This window comes from Electrophorus electricus, chromosome 2, assembly GCF_041902795.1.
Source record: "Electrophorus electricus isolate QZ-2024a chromosome 2, ASM4190279v1, whole genome shotgun sequence".
Lineage (NCBI taxonomy): Eukaryota > Metazoa > Chordata > Actinopteri > Gymnotiformes > Gymnotidae > Electrophorus > Electrophorus electricus.
The window spans coordinates 12515612-12530127 of NC_137498.1; the positions used below are offsets into that span (position 1 = coordinate 12515612).

The 14516-nt window shown below is 38.3% G+C and overlaps 1 long non-coding RNA gene across 1 annotated transcript; it reads right to left on the reverse strand.

The window, feature by feature from the left end:
* Positions 1-11252: 11252 nt before the first annotated feature.
* Positions 11253-12734, reverse strand: LOC145660239 (uncharacterized). The gene is made up of 4 exons (XR_014126464.1): positions 12456-12734; positions 11759-11872; positions 11464-11578; positions 11253-11319 (listed from the first exon to the last, which is right to left on the reverse strand). It is a non-coding gene; the product is annotated as an uncharacterized LOC145660239 (long non-coding RNA).
* Positions 12735-14516: the final 1782 nt, after the last annotated feature.

The window sequence follows — 14516 nt, forward strand, 5'->3', positions numbered from 1 at the left end:
AAGGTCTGAGTAACAGAAATGATCCAGTTAGATTCCCATTCTAATTAGATTTCCAATCCCATCATGTATGAAGACTTAAGCGTCGGTCACATCTAACTGCCACCTTGCTCATGTTTTCACATGGGTGGAGCAAAATGAGGGGATTATGGGCGGTCTTGGTATCGTGTAATTTTGGGGAACGTAGTCCTTCAGAAAACAGCTAACACTACTTGTGACATTGTTCTAATAATTAGTATAATAATAGCAGCTGCTTTTCTTTCAGAAAGAAGCAAGTAAAGCTCTTGCCCCTTCAAGTGAATGAGGTTTTTCACCAGGCAGATTTTTCTTGTGTTCGGTGTGAAAGATTATTTATACTGCAGATTTAGTGTCTGATGCTGCCTTTAAATTGAACCTAAATAAGATGCCTTAGCAGGCAGCATATGTCAGAGGGAGAACAGTGATCACACATTTATTCAACAGTCTTGGATCTGGAAGCATATTGGTCAGTATTTCCATAGACATTCCAGAAAATTCTCATTTAAAGCCTCAACCCAACCAGCTACAAAATTAAGATAAAAAAAGAGCAAAATTACAAGACTTTGTACATAAATGCTTCATGAACTACAAATTCCATAATGCCCTCATACAGGTAGCTGAGATGTGTGTACACAGAGAGACTGAGCTACAACGTCATTTGTCATGGCATACTATGTCATTTCAACCAAGAAAATCATAACATATTCATATGTGTAGGCCAAACTCTCTACTATAAAGTCTTGTTCTTGTTAGCCCCAACTGTTGTGGTCATCTGTGGTCTCTTACAGAGATATTGTTCTTCATCAATTGTTATTCAGGACAGTAAATCACTCTACCAGCTGTGGGTTCCTCTCGGATGTGCTATGACAGGGATGCTGCTCGTATGTGGTCACTCTTTGATTGGTCAGTGTTGGACAAACTCTGCTGTTGATCAATCAAGATAAGAATAAAGAAATTCTGAACCATACGGAGTTAATGCTGGAGCAGAGCTGAGAGTGGAGCTGGAGCAGAGCTGGTGGACTGAAGACGTACATTTGGAGAACTCTCTCCCTTGGGCTTGTGCTCTCTCTCTCTCTCTCTGTCATACTCTCTCTCAGTCACATTCTCTTTCTGTCTCTCCTTCTCTCTCTCTTTTTTCTGCCTGGAAGCCCCAGCAGACATGCTCTACTGTTCCTGGTCACCCACTTCACCTTCTTTAATGTTCATGTTGTCTTTCTCTCAATCCATCTAGCAGTTAGGTAACATTTAGAAAGTATTTTCTGTGCCACATTTCTGTAACTTATTTACAGAGTTTCATTATAATATCTATTTTATTCTAATTGGTTTCATTATAATATCTATTCTATTCTATTGTGTATCTACTTCTCTTCTGTTATGCTAATGAACTCTTTGCTACATTGAACTCATGAAGCTCGGCTCTCCGTGTAGTATTTGTAATGAGACTGATGGAGTCCAGACACTCGCAGATGATGTTAATCACTTAATAATTTATTAAGAGAGAGGAAGTCCAAAACTGTAGTCAAAATTCTCTGCACTGGTGGATTGAGGCTGAGTGAAGAGCCAGCTATATTTTTCTATATATTTAGACTGCTGACACCAGTTTCCTGTAAAGTATCCAATCTCTGCACTGTAAGTTTAGTAGATCAAACCCTATGTTAGGTTGACAGAACCACTGACAAAGCAGGATGTATTAAGACTGAGGAATTATAGAAAGGTGGTTATGCATATTCTCATAACACATGCTAGACAATGCAGTAGAGCATTCTCTTCAGAATATAAATTATAATTACAGGCATAATTTGGAATCAGATACATTTTATAAGTTTTATGTGCATTAAACCTTTGCCTGCACCTCTGCCTTTGGTTGTAGGTAAGTGGGACAGGGGTAAATAATTACAGTAACAAGCTCCAGATATGTCACTTGTAATGTCAAACTGACATCAACATTGACTAAATCAACTTTTATGACTCTTTGTTTACGCCCATTTGCAACTTGCCATAGCAAAGCCTTGCTTCTTATTTTAGATGTTTCAAATCAAAAAGCTAAAATAAGAACACATTAGTGATTTTGATCCAGCTGGTCCACCTACATTAATGATCTGCACACTGTGCAGTTTTCAGAACGATAATGTAACGCAGAGGCAGACAGGACTTTACGCACATGTGTAAACGAAAGTTCTTCATTTGCAAAACAGCTGGACACAACGGCAAAATTAACCAAATGATGCAAACTAAACACTGATTAAATGGAACACCAAAAAGGGAGAAAAACGATACAGGAACTGTGCAGAAACAATAAAATTATGATGTAACATTTAATACTAAGGCATCAAAGCTCGTATCACACTGTGTACCGAAGCCTGTATCAGTTACTATTACCACTAAAGTTAATATTACTATTAATATTACCACTAAAGTTACTAACACGTGACTAATGATGGTCAAAGCTTCAGACGTCACTGAAGCACAGGATGAGGGTGAGACTGTTTCATAAGTTTGGCACTGTCCTATAACTTGGAAGCTTTATCTTTTTACTAAAAAAAATTGGAAATGTGCTAATTATAGAAGGTAAAAGTGAGAGTAAACGTTTCATAACGCCAACCTGTTGTTTTTACATAAAAGGGAAACAATGATTTTACACAATTTATTTCAGAATTTAATTACTAAACATCATTACTGATCATCCATTTTTTTATGACATATGAAGGCGGTGCAGTGTTGTATTGTTTATAATGCTGCGCAGTTTTGAATCTATGGCTGCTATAATTTCTGAAAAGCACCAGGTGTCGCTGTTTTGTCACCAGCTTTCAATGCTCCAACGCTTCGAATCCTTCAGCAGTACAATAAGGAAGAACCTCAAACGCTTCACAGGACTTCGTCTGCACATCATTACCAAGAAGGAAGTTAAACAGTAAACACTAGAATAACGAGCAGGCTAATAACGTTACCAAACAACAATAAACTCACGGGAGGACGAGAGAGCGCACGTTCAAAGACCCACAGCCAAGACGATAAAACAAGATATTTATACAAAGATTAACGAATGCAAACTAGACAAAGATGAAAATAGTGACAGGAAAACCAAACGAGGGGTCGAAACAGAAAAACCAAAACAAAGAAGCATGTGTGTTAAAAACCTGAGAAATTCTTACTTGAACTGCACAAGATATTTGTTACAATTAAAGGAGTATTTGACCATCACTGAACTAAACGTTACTGGTAATGTGCACAGATGACAGCACAACAACAAATATGACAGCAGAAAGTCTACAAGTAACTCAGACAACCAAGACTTTGCTAGTGTGGATACATAAGAAAACCTTAAAGCTGGATTTATCATTTGCAGTGGGATTTGGATCAAATACCGTGTTTTTACATGATGTTATTACATTAGTACTGACTGTGGCCTTAGGTGTGGTGTTAAAGATAAAATGTGAGGAGAAAAACTTCCATTTACTTTATTGAAGGCCTTCTCTGCATAGCAGTTTCTAATATGTGGAGTGAGGTGTGACGTATTTGTCACGGTTGGCCGGGCAGCCAGAGGGAGGGACACTCCCACTCCTGCTAGGGATCACACTAAACACCTGCCTCATTCCCAGTCTCCTGCCTACTAATCACCTTCACCTGTTCCTTGTTCATTCTCTCAATTTAAACTCACAGGTCCCGAGAGAAAGCGCTGCACATTAGTGGCCAGTCGGACTGCTCACTCCCAACGTGTACATCGCTACAAGGACTATTGGAACAGAGTAGTGTTTGTCGTTACTGGTGGTATCGTCACATATTGAGTGGAAAATAAAGAGCACTTTGGTGCAACCTTGCCTCTCGCTTCCTCTGAACTGCCACCGTCACAGTATTAGGTTAAGTAGTCTACCATGTTAATGGCTGAGTGTCCCCTTTGATGAAAGCAGTTTGATCAGTGATAGAATAATATGTTCTAATCTAATGACTAATGCTTTGCAAATTTTTTTTTGTTTTCATATTTATTTCACTTTCCAACAGATGATAGAGTTTTACTTAGAGATAGGATTTCTACTTAGAGATGTAGATGTAAAAAAGAGCAAAATGATTCCTGTAAGAGTCACAATATTATGTACACTGTTTCTTAATTTCATCAGTCTTACTAATGTCCCTACAATTCCTACCTTATGCTGGTCTGAAGTAACTAATTATCAATTAGCAAGTAATTAGCAGCGGTTCCTCTCTACCGGACCGAACCACAGCGCAGATTTCAGTGCCACTTAACGGGACAAATCGGCGAAGAAGCAAATTTACTTTATTCTCCCTTAATCCGGGTGGACAAGACATGTTTGGAGTCCATATTTTGCTCCTTTGTTGTAGAACAAAAGCTGCTAACAAACACTGGAAGCCAACAGCAACGATAGCTAATAGGATTTGTAAATAAGTCAGATATCGAGCTACATGTCCTCAAACCTCATCCAGGTCGCTTCCCGGTGACGTGTTTCTTCACTTGTCTAGTTCACAGTGAGTTATACGACACACCGACTAGTCTGGGAGACATTTATTAACACTTGGATGCGGTTTGACGGGCTGGAGAGAAGTTTGTGGGTTTGTATTTACCAAGGCTATATTTAAGTTGCTGTTGACCTCCAGTGTTTGTTAGCAACGTTAGCATTTAACAGCTTTTGTTCTAAACTAAAGAGGCAAAATTTGGACTTCAAACATGTCTTGGTCGATAGACCGAATCAGGGGTAAGTGGTGAGCTGCTGCTCTCTGCTTATCCGAGATATAAATACCTTTGTGCAAATGAATGTATGAGGATAACAACACCTGTAGAGAGAAGGTAACACACCATCAGCAGTGTGGAGCACAAGGAGCAGATAAACACACACCTGCATTCTTACTGAGTTACACACACACTACACACAGCTACAGCAGGACTGCTGATACACACCGTACACACTCTTCAATACAGTCTACTGAATGACTTCACAAGAATACTTATAGTGGAGAGGAAGTGTATTCAAATGAAACTCTGACAAACTAACCACAACACACACACACACCAAATATAGAGATGCGGTAGGTTTTGTAAGTTGTCATGTGGTATGTCCTCTTTCTTCTTTATCAGTCAGTGATCTATCAGATATTCTCACATTGTCAGTGAGGACGGTCTCATTCTTAGTTAAGTGGCTCCGTCCTTTGTCATAGAGACACGATGTAGAAGCTCAGGGGGTGAGACCCAACATAACCTCCCTCACTGCTGTTTGGTCAGTTCATTTCAATACGACACCCAAAGTACTTCAAAGGCTTATTAATGAAAACAGTGTAACCCTTCTTACCTGGAGTGAGGAACAGGTGCTACGGGGTAACCGCGATGCGCGGAGTTAACATGGAGTGACACACACACTGGTGTGGGCAATCTGAAAGACTTGATTCTCTCCTGGATCAGTTAAAGCCAGGTCACACGGCTACCATCATTGTATTTATATGTAAAGGAAACAGTAAAAAACACCGTACAGCGTTACCAAAGAAAAAGGAGTGTTGAGAAGGCAAGCAGAAGGGTGACATTCTGCCCTCAGACTCCCGTGCTCGCTCGCTCTCGCTCTCTCTCTCTCTCTCTCTCTCTCTCTCTCTCTCTCTCTCTCTCTCTCTAGCGACATTAGGCACAACTGTCTCTGTTACAACAGCATGTGGAATTACAGCAGCCACAGAACTGGCTACCTGAGCCTTTCAAAAAGTTTGAACAGATGTTTAAAGGACTATTTAATTTCAGAACATTATTTTTATACACAATGCAGTGCATGAAACATAAGTCAGGGTAAATTTTAATTGCACATGTTCATCTTGAGTAGTGTTGTTCAGTTTCAAATTTGATGTGGAATTTGTTTGCAGGAGTAACGTGTTTGTTGGCCAAAAAACTGGTCCTCACTCTGTAAGAATGTCACTCCACCACTAGAGATGTGAACTCTACTCACACCACAAATGTATTGTTGCTTTCAGCTTCTGCATATCAAAAGCCTTTTCTTGGTCCGTACAATAATGCACAGGTTAAACATGAATTATGTAAGTCAATAAAAAATACATCAATCTTATAGAAGGAAAATTGGACTTTTTAAAAATAGGCCCTGGGCCTACATGGCACTGTGTTTACCGTCCCCTCTGCCCTGGTGGCACAATGTTTACCATGCCCTGGGTCCTGGGTGGTGCTGTGTTTATTGTGCACAAACTCAGGCATCTGAATGGTAATTAAGGTTTTCAGTGAGACCTGAATGGGTCTTCATTTGTTTTGACAGACCAATCATAGCAGTCTCTAACACACCAGTCAGGGGCAGTTATAGCATTAGGCATGTTGGTGATATTTGTCATTGTTTCATACACATATTACTTAAGTTATGGAAACTATGTAATTCTAAAACAGATGTGGCAATGTGACAAATATACATTAACCTCTAAACTCTCTGACTGACCTGTGACTCATTTATAAATCAGTTTGGAGTTCTTTCAAATCAAAGTTTATTTATATAACGCTTTTTACAACAGATGTTGTCACAAAACAGCTTTACAAATGTCCAAGTCCAAGCTCCCAGTGAGCAAGCCAAGGGCAACAGTCACTAGAAAAATCTCCCAAGAGGAAGAAACTTTGAGAGGAACCAAGACTCAAAAGGTGGCCATCCTCCTCTGGCTGACAATGGTCACCACAATAATAACAATTTAAAAAGAAAAATAAATGTAATAGGTGAAAAAATAAGCAATTAATGTCCAGTCCAACTTTCTAGAGGTCCTATTCTTGTCCCGAGATGTGCATTCCCGGTGTGTTGTCTTGTATGTTGATTCACTATGATGATCTAATCACAGCAATTGGTGCAATATCCAGGCCCCTCTGAGTCTGTCAGGGTTCAAAATCAGATTTATCACCTCTGGTTTGGTGTCAGATAAAGTAATAAGAATCACAGTAACACTGCTTCTAAGCCAGTAACTAGAGGGGCCATAATTGTAAAAACATGTATGCAGTTCTGGTTTGATCATTTGAGCAGTAACTAAGTCAGAAATTACAATGTATGGTAGCTAGGTCTGACATTGAGGATTTGTTTAATGTTTGTGCATTAGAGAGTAAGAATTTTAGTTCTTTTTTTCAAATTTATTTGATCTTATATGACTTAATGTCTGTACTGGATCTGAAAAGCCCCTTGTTCTGTAACAGATATCTTAACTTTATTATATATCTCTAGGATTAGGTAAAATCATGCATATTAAAAGTAATATGTTTTAAACCATTTTATTCTTAGATTTAGTGCTTAGACTTTTACCAAGGGCCAATCCCCTCTCATTTTTCCTCCTACTCCTTGTTTTCAAGTGTCATCTTGCCCCTTGGGATTGAGTTACAAAAGATTTTTTCAATGATTCACAAGGGATTCTGAGAAATTTCTCCTAACACTCAATTTGGAGTGAGACTCTAAAACCCTCAGTAGGGCCATTTAGCCCTAAGACCTCACCCTAGCCCTCTATCAGACACCCAACCCCTACTCATGAACACCGCATATGGAGGGCCAGGGCTAAGTGGTAGGGTCAAGGGGTGAAATGTGATTGGGCCCAAGTGAAGGTATATGAAGCACAGGAACATGATAAATAATGATGTTTCTGTGGACCACAATGACTGAATTTAGAACCTCTGTGCTAGCTGAGCTGTTTTTAGAAGCACACGTGTGGTCTGAGCGAGCTGTTAGTCGTGGTTTTGGTCCTTGTGGTTTTAACCAGCAGTTTTTAGTATTAAGTGTAACGGCTCATATCAAAGGCAGAGTCTAATTATAACTGATCACCCAGGCTCTGTTTAACTGGCTTGTCAAATATCTTTCAAATACACAATAAATAGAATAATACAAATGTTTACACTTTAATACAAGAAAAAAGGATTTGTGGTGGAGGGGACATAAACATCCATAGTTTGAAACACCATTCACTACCAAAAAACAACCCCACTATTGCTGATTTTATGTATTTATGCTGTATGATGTTTGCTGTATTTATGTATTTTACACTATACTACACTATAAGTAGCGTATGCAGATTTTGTCCATCAGTAGACTGGCTGTGTTACATGGCTGCTTTAACGGCAAGTTGTCAACAAGGAGGCTTTTTCAGCCTTCTGGTGGTTTCTCAAGCCTCCTATTTCTTCCCCCACAGACACACCCACACTGAAACCACAACATGCATGTCTAGTTCACAGAGGCACCAGGGGCCCTGTGGGCTATGTGAAACTACACAATGAAAAAACAGACCTCAGGTGTTCTCAGGACTCACAAGACACCATATTACTTTAGTGAAGTCCTTGTGGACTTCAGTGAAGTACAGCTGAGAGTTCTGGACTGAGCTCTGGAGTCAGTGTGTGTCCACAGTGGTAGTGGAGTTCTGGGTGTAGAGTTGTCAGTGTGTGCTGGGAGGTTAGTGGTGTTTCCATAGTGACAATGCTACTGAGTTTATGTCTTCTCTTCACTAAAGGTGAGTGTGAAATTCTCTTTTAATGCTGAATTGCATGAAATTGTACAATTATTTGTTAATATAAAAATGTTATTTAAGTGAGCTGACTTTTTTCAGGTAACTGGAAAAATGTTTGCTTAACAAATAATTATTAAATATTTCTGCATATTGTATGATTCCATCTTATGAAGTCTGTGTACTTTTTAATATAGTTAAAATATAATTGTCCTATATTTCCTGTTATATGTTTCTATAGGCTACACTGTAGTAAAGAGTAGAAGACAATTACATGTTATTGCTTTAGTACGTCTTTGTCTCCATGTGCTTTTGTATGTTTTAGTTTGTAGCTCCTCCCCTGCTCTGCCCCTTGACATGTGTCTCATGTGAGTTTTGTCTCTTACCCCTCCCAGTAATTGTTCCCAGATATTCCCTGTTTGTCTCCTGCTGTATAAATACACTAATGCTAATGTCTGCAGTCATGGTAGTGTATGACCCTACTTTCATGTAAATACTTGTGTCATAAAATAACTCAGCTCAGTGAATACATCAAATATAACATACAGGCGCCACTTTTACAGCAGTGTTGTTAATCTATTAGTGGAGTGAGAAAAATATGGTTTGTGGACTAAATTGTGGTAGAAAAGTATTTGATATGTGTATGGCATCTTAATGTGAATATGTACAGTTTTTAAAGTCAATAAACATTTTGCTCTCAAAACACCTTATAAACGCCCCAGAAGAAGGAGGAGACTGTTCTGGTCTGAGAGCTCAGGATGTCTGATGTCTGCTGTGGTTTCATTTCTCACAGTTCCAACCAGTGGGCAGTGGATACCAGATCAGAGTCTAAAGCCCATTTTAGACCAGAAGTGACAACCGTGCTGCTTCTGCACCTCTGCAGCTGAACTGTGGTCACACGCTCACAAGCTCAGTTTCCTTCTAGTCTATTTCTTGCCTTATGCCATGACAGGCTTATCAGTGGTTTCTAGCTAGAAATAGTACTACATTTATTCTGTAAAGTGTAGTGTAATAATCAAAACAGCACAACTCTGACTGCTGGGTCTATTCTAACATGAAATTGGGATAAAGGATGATGTTTTAAACACAGACTAAAACTAGGACTAGGCTCCAGTGTGTTTTCAATGGCAGGTCCAGTTTGAATTTAATTTAGTACAAAACAGGTTTAGTATGTGTAGGACTGGTATGGTTACTGATAATTTGGGGAATATTGTGTACTGTGAGGAGAGATGTCAGTACTTCACTGAGAAAAGGGACTGCTCATGTATTACCCAAACCATGTCTATGTTCAAAGGGTGATTAATGGAGTTTATCAAAGTTCAAAAAGGTTCTTAGTGTGAGTAATGCAGGTTTTTGTTGTTTGTTTTTGACTCATTCAGTAAATTCAGAACTTCATATTACTCACAAAAAATCTTAAAGACCTTTTCTACATAAGCAATGGTCCACAACAAATTATTGTGATGTGGAAACTGAAAAACCAAACAAAAAGCAGGTCCTCTCCCTATCTAGAAATGTGTGTGTGGGTGTGTGTATGTTTGCATGCTTATAGACTCTGGAGACATAGAGCAGACAGCATTCAGTAGTCACTGTGTATAATATTTATCAATAAAACATAAATGATGCAATGATTAAAAGATTAAGTACACAGGACATCATAAGACAGTGCAAACATGAAATATCTCATGCCATGAAAAAGTAATGCAAAAATGTGTGTGTGTGCAAGCTTTGAGGTGATTAACTCTATAAACTGCATTTTAAAACTATAAACTTAGAAAGAAGAGTTTGAGAATAAGAGTGAGGGGATAGTATGTCTGTTTGTTTCTCTTCTCTACATCAGACTCCACCCCCTTTGCTTTATAATGAGCATGTGTGTCTCCTATATGGTTTCACAGATGCAGCATCATGGTCAGTGTGGGGTTGTGGGATACATCACAAAGGAAGAAACAACCAGAGTCCTCACAGGTCAAAGGACATGATGGCACTGTGTGTGGTTTTGTATGTTTCTGTAAAGCTGGTGATGTGAACTTGAAAAGAAACATAAGAGCTCTGGCCAAGTTCATTTGTTCCCAGTTCCTCTCTGCTGGGTGGACATTAGGGTCTGGAGTACTGAAGTAATGCTGTGAGAGTTCTGGAGTCAGTGTATGTCCACAGTGGTAGTGGAGATCTAGGTGTAGAGTTGTCAGTGTGTGCTGGGAGGGCAGTGGTGTTTCCATAGAGACAAGGATGCTCAGTTTGTGTTTTCTCTTTACTGTACTTACTCTCACAAAAGGTGAGTGACATGAAACTGTACATATATGTGATAATCTAAAAATGTTATTAAAGTGAGTTGAATCATTCAAGATTTATTTGGCTGAATTAGAATCATAACCTGGCTGGTCTTAGAATGAAAAATATGATTAAAAGGTCCAGAATGCAAACAGACAAAATCTTTGCATGAAGTAAAGTTTATTAATTAAAAATAAATCAAAAAGTCAAAAGATGTTATTTCAGAAAATGAAAAGACAGGTTGGGGAAAATGAAGGGAAAAAAGAAATACAAAATAAATTGGTAAAAAGAGCTGGGAAAAGTTAAAGAGTAGGGCTAATTTTGTTGGAGCACTTGGCACAGGACAAGGTGCTTTTTATAGCCTGCCATGCTCGTCTGGAGAAGATGCGTACTCTCTTCAACTTCTTGCATTCTGAGCCTTTATATTTGAAATAAAAGTAGAATTTTTAAACTGGTGTCCATGGAGTGGATGTATGTAAACTCTGATTATTGATGTGGTGCTTTGATGCTACTCACCAGCTGGGGTGTTCTCCACTTTAACTGCCTCTGTAATAGATTCCCCTACTCCACCCAGATCCTCTCTTACATCTACAGATGTTTTTTTTCCCAAAAAATCAATAAAAATGCAATTACATAATAAAGTACAGGCACATATTTAAAGTGAACAAAGATCATGTCCTACTGTGTGTTCTTAATGGAAAGCTAGATTTATGCAAGAAAGTACATCTGCACCTTCTACATGGGCGCTGTGGTCCAAATAGCAAATCTCTCCCGTTGACTCTGTGATCATAATGTGTTCAGCAGTTCTGCTCCGGATGGTACAAACCTCCTTACAGTCCTCCTGTTTCTTGGGTGAGAAATGAGAAATAATCAGTGATGAATTGTAAAGGAAATTAATCATCCACCTGGGCAGTGGAAACTCCACTAATGGACAGCATATTTTTGGATTGCCATGTGTACAAGTCAGGGAAATGTGAAGGCAAAATAAATAAAACTGTGGATGCATTAAAAAGATGTAGACACTTACACTTTCTCCCAGATTGGCACAGTAATGTTGCTTAAACCAAGCAATGGGAGCAGGGTCTCTATGACTCTTGTGTCTTCTGGTAATAATATTAGTAATTAAGTTGTCCCTTGGCATCTAGAAAGGGCAGAAGAAAGCTCTATTGTACTGAACGATAATAAAGCTGTTTACTTTCTTTTAAAAAGTTGTAACAGTTTGCATGTGTTTTTGGACATTTAAAAAAAAAACTTTAATTTTTAAGAATTAAACATTTATTCCTAAGAAGTAATTAAATTTGAAATGAAAATTAGGCTTTGATTACAACACAGTTTTCTACAAAACAAGGCTTATTTTACATGCATTTGTGCACAGGATTACCTTTGTACCCCAGTTTCATATCTTTATATGGAAATGAAAAATCAGAGCCTGTAGACTTTAAATATGTATATACAGTTACTATGTAACAGAACAAATGGCCACCCGTAGCTCAATTTCTTCTACAAATGGTAATAAATGTGAAACAAAGGTTGTCTGTTGTGCGACAGTGCATAATGGCCACACTCGTGGTCTTGCAGAGGCTTTTCTAAAACAAGCCCATAAGTCACTTTCCCTTGTCTCAGTCAACGCATTTCATCTAATGGAGTTCGGTTACCCGAATATTTTCAGCTACGTCTCCTTTTATTTATCAAGGTTTCCTTTTGTTAGTTCACTCTCTACTCACTTATTCCGCATTTGAAAATATTTGTGCGGTCCGAGTGCCGCAGGTCCCACAAACTCCCTTGACGTAGACAGACGTTTATTAGACGAACACGAATAACGAACACAGTGGCGCTCACACGAAACAGGCAACATGAACATGAGCAACGTTCAACACAGCTTACAAACATAAAGTGCACCACGTACGTGAACATTAGCGAACACAGTCCGACAGGGATACACACACCAACCGGGGTTTAAACACACACAGACATTAGGAGAATAACCCGGTGCAGGTGCGTGTGACTACATAGTCGTGGTTTCACACAAGACCATGAACTCCCACTGCAGGCGGCGGGCCGTACCACGTGACTAGTGGGGCGGGGAGCTCACTATCAGCCCACTAATTAGTTCTCCGTTCAGTCAAAAGTTCTCCATCATTAAAATGTGTGTTCTCATTTTAAATTCGCATATTGGCTACATGTTTATAATACGATTCCCTTATCAAATATTTAATTTCTAATTTGGGAAAAAAAACTGCCTTTGTAGATAAAACTAAATTCTACTTACGTTTTGTTTTCGTTTCTCAGTACCTCTTATGCGTGAAGAATTGTTTGTAGTCTCTGTTGATGTTTTGTCTAAAATGATCGTCATCGGCAAATCCACTCAATAAACTGATCTGGGGTCAGAAATAGAATGACACACATTATGACATAATCGAGCGCTAAATTCTGTTCAGTGGTTGTTTAGAACAATGACAGAAGTAAGCTGAAATGACATTATAGTCTCATATTATAAATCACATTTTAAAATAATTTCCCCCTCTTTATGCTATCATTTTGTTATCAGGCTCAGATTAAAAAATCTAAATAAAGTAAATATAACCTATACATGTAAACTATATATTAATTAATTAATTAGTAATCATTCCACATAGGTACAATTCACTCGCTCTGTGTTCGTTATAATCCAAAGTCATTTGAACACTCATTAAGGATCAAAATGCAACCTAAACAACAACAATAATAATAAAACCTTAAGAAATTATACCATTTTAACTGAAAATTAGGCTTAATGGTCACAATACAACGTTCAACAAAACAAGACTTATCTTTACTCTGGTGTTTCAGTACTAAGGCTAAGCAGTTATGCAAACATGTTCTTGCATAATATATGCTTATATTATGAAACTGAACAACTAGACAAACAGAATTAAATGCTCCGTTCATTACTGCTTCAAATGTTTGTTTGTTTTTTAATATATTTTTTAAAAGTGCAGAATTGTAGCCCCAAAATAACCTGCACGTGGTTTTACAGTGGCTATTCCAATATGTGTTTTATAACACAACGTTTCAACCTCATCTTCACAAAGGTTAATTACTGCTGAAAAGAAAAAAAGGTTAGCATAATTTTAAAAATGTTTCTTATATCTTATAAAGAACACCCAACCAAACAACCTAGCTACAAAGAGACAAGGATAAAAAACATCATTACATGTATTATATAGGCATACAGATTTGAAATAAATGTGGTAAGTGCAGTGGACAGGATGGAGTCTAGAATTCATCATCTGTTGAGGCATCCGTGGCAACATCCTCATATGGCTCTTCAGTGTCTTCATCAGTCTCACCATAACCTGCCACCATTAGGTGGTGTGTTTCTTTCACAGCTACCAGGTCTGTCTTCAGCTCTTCAAGCTCTGGGAATACAACACTGTGCAGGCCACAGTAAGCTTGAGCAGAAATTCCTGAAGGGTAGTTTAACAAATCAAACTGGGTAATAAAAGCACCATGAAAAAACAACACAAAACAAACAAACAAACAAACATCACCCCTCATCAAAAATAAACACAAACAATCACATTCTGAATGCAAGATTATATATAATCAGGCCATAAACACAACATGAATGAATATGAAATGATCATATTAATAGGGGTTTGAAAAGTAGGAGGCAGTGAAGAGTCAGGTATGAATGCTGGGAAACATTCCTAAAGTATCTATAAATATGGCCCTTTGTAGGAAAGATCATCTGTAAAGCAGTTCAAGAACACATCTGTAAGGCAGGCTTGAATCCAGGTCACCTA